This window comes from Charadrius vociferus, unplaced genomic scaffold (assembly GCF_000708025.1).
Source record: "Charadrius vociferus isolate BGI_N301 unplaced genomic scaffold, ASM70802v2 scaffold816, whole genome shotgun sequence".
NCBI classification, from domain to species: Eukaryota; Metazoa; Chordata; class Aves; order Charadriiformes; family Charadriidae; genus Charadrius; species Charadrius vociferus.
Genome location: NW_009648884.1, coordinates 49,244 through 52,189, shown reverse-complemented (window position 1 = coordinate 52,189; position 2,946 = coordinate 49,244).

Below are 2,946 nucleotides of genomic sequence, written 5' to 3'. Positions count from 1 at the left end.
GACACCGAGACCTCATCCCCCCCCGCAGCTCCGGCTTTCTGTCTTTGGGCTGGGGTCTGGGGGGGTCCCCTGCGCCCCCCATGCCGGGGCAGCCTCTTCCTCTTAGCAGTGGTCGCTCCCCGAGTTCACCCAGAATCTTCTTGCTTTTCTCTTGCTGCTTGCGGGGCTTTTGGGACCCTCCTGAGCCCTCCGCCTGCCGGGTGGATGGTCTGGGGAGCTGGCAGGATCAGCCCCCGTCCCCGTGCCTATTCTGAGCCACATGTGAAAGATCCTCCTCCCCTCTGCCGTCGCGCTGGGGACCGTCCTGGGTGACTGTCCCCTCCGGCAGATCGGTCTTGAGTGGCAGAACCCGGGTTTTGGCACCCTGAGCCACCCTGCCCCTCTCGTTGGTCCCCAGCGGCGGTGGCTTTTGGGGCCACTGCCGAGTTGGGATCACGTCGTGGACCAAAATCTCAAAGCACATCCCTGTCCCCTTCTCTTTTGGGCTCCAAAGGTGCCGGAGCTGGACGGGGGCAGGTATAACTGGAAGCCTGTGTGGGGCGGGCGGGAGCGGGATGTTTTTCTCCCGGCTCAGAGGAGCGGAATGTTGGGGCAGTGGTGATGCCTTTGCACTGCCTCCGGCATTCCCATGGCCGCCCGCAGCCTCGGCTCAGCCCGGACCACGGAAACCACGCAGCCGGAGGGGACCGTCCCCTCGCCGGGCTGCGCGGGGCTTTGCGCTGCACCACAGGGTCAGGATGCTTCTGAGGAAAAGCTGCCGCCTTTGCTATTCCCAAAGGAAAAGGGAATCTAGGGACCAAATCGGCTGAGTTGAGACATTCCTTGGTTCTCCCGGGGGACGCGTCCTTGGGGACGGTCTCGCAGAGGGGGAGAGGGTCCCACCGCAGTCCCCTTTCTCAAAGCCCACGGGGCTGCGGGGCTGGTGCGTGGACGGTGCTGGGGTTGGGGTGACCGGAGTCGGGGGCTGCTGGAGCAAATGCTGTCCTGGCAGGGCAGAGACCCCCCGGAGGACGTGAGCGAGGGAGAGGGGGGCGTTTTGCTCCCGACTCATTCCCCAGACGTCTGGAACGGGATGGGGGGAGTGTGACAGGGACTCCTGGCACTGTCGGAACCCCAGGGTGAAAATGGGACCCCCGAAGCAGCCAGGGTGGGCTTTACGGGATGGGAATCCCGGTTGGTGCTAAAACAAGCGAGCACAAGAGCAGGGGAGAGGGGGCGGCTGGGCAGGGGGGGTCTGCGTCCGCCTGCTAATCCTCTTCTTGATCACGTTCTTGTCTGGGAATGGGGGGGGAGTATCAATGTGAATAAATCGTTTTTTAATGGACCAAATAACACAGGCAATTATGTTTTGGTATACAGACCTTTTTTTAATGCTACCTTGAAACCATTGTCCTAATTCTCCCCTCCCACGCCCTGCCCCTTCTCCCCTGCTATGGGAAACAAACCTCTTACTGCTTGATTTCTGCCTTTTCTCTCGACTTATGCACTTTTTTGCCTTTTTTCATAGCTGAAAAGCACCTAAACCTGTATTTAAAATAAATAAATAAATAAAATAGTAAAAAAAAAAAAAAAGTCAGAAAAATTAAAAGCTAAATTGCTTCTCATCACGTGTAAAATAGACCTCGTCCATCCCAGCTTCCCCGGTTGCATCTCAGTGCTGAGCTTAGAACGTGTTTTCTTCCGGATCCGTCGCTTGATTGGGGTTTGTCCTTGTGTACTCCTTCCCACTGGGTTGAGCACCCACCAATAAAAAAATGTTATTTGGCCTTTTTAACCGAACCATCAGATGGAACAAACCAACCGATTCTCTTCCTGGTTTACTCGAATTAAAAATAAAAGTATAATTTTTACCTGCCGATTGTGCTGGGTTTGATTGTGGTCACTTTTCTGACCTTTTCCCCGCTCCCTTGGGAGCCGGTGGGGCTCTCAGGGCTGGGGGAGGCTGCCGCAGACGGGGTCCTCATTGCTGCCTGGCTCCCCTGGGAGTGGGAAACGCCGGCGGTGCTGGGAGCCGACCTGGGATGCAGCTTCTTGGCTTGTCCTTTGCTCTCGGTGTGGCTTGAAGCCAAGGGATGTGCTTGAAGCGTTCGGACCACCCACTGCAGGTGTCCCGCCGATGTGCTGTGGCCACCGGGTGCTATGGAGCCCCGGGAGATCATCCTCGAAATTCCACCCTGAGCCAGGTTGGAGAATCCCTCGCGGACCACAGGGAGGAGGCGCAGGCGATGCCGACCCGCTGTGGGGTCTTGCTCTCGGGGGCCAAACACTGGTCACAACATGGCTCTGGTGTCTGCTGGGGTTCAGGTGCCGGTGGCTGCTCCTGAGCCCCGACCCACCCAGGAGGATGGTCGGCTTTGCTGTGGGTGGTGCGGCGTGGGCACCGGGTCCCGACTTTGCCCGACCTCGCCGGGAGCGCAGCACCGCAACAGCCATGTCCACCTGCCCCCAGCCAGCCCTGGGGCTCCGAGTGCAGCAGGCGATGGCTTAGCTTGGTTTTTGCAGCCTCTCAGGGTGGGATTTTTCAGCATTTAGCAGTGGGAAAAGAAAATCTTGAAGGTGTGTGGAAAAGGATGTTACTTTTATGTACAGCACGAGCCAAAAAAATTAAAATAAAAAGGCTCTGTAGCCGTTGCTGCTCACTTAAAACCATATTGCTTTGAACCATAGTGAGGCGAGTGGTGTGACAATGAAAGCGAAGGATGCTGCGGTCCCGCGGGGGTACCAGACTCCAAAAGGTGAGAGTTCAGAGCGGTCCTGACTGATCGACATGGCTTTGCGATGGCCAAAGCTCATTTTTGCTTCTTTCCCCGTAGGGTGGGCCTTCTCCCAGCTGCAAACGGGACCGGGGTGGGGGGGTGGGGGTGTCACATCACTGTAAGCGCCCCCATCAACTGGGAAGGGGTTTGGGTAGGAAAGAGAGGGGGCAAAGCGACCCTCGGGGGGGCA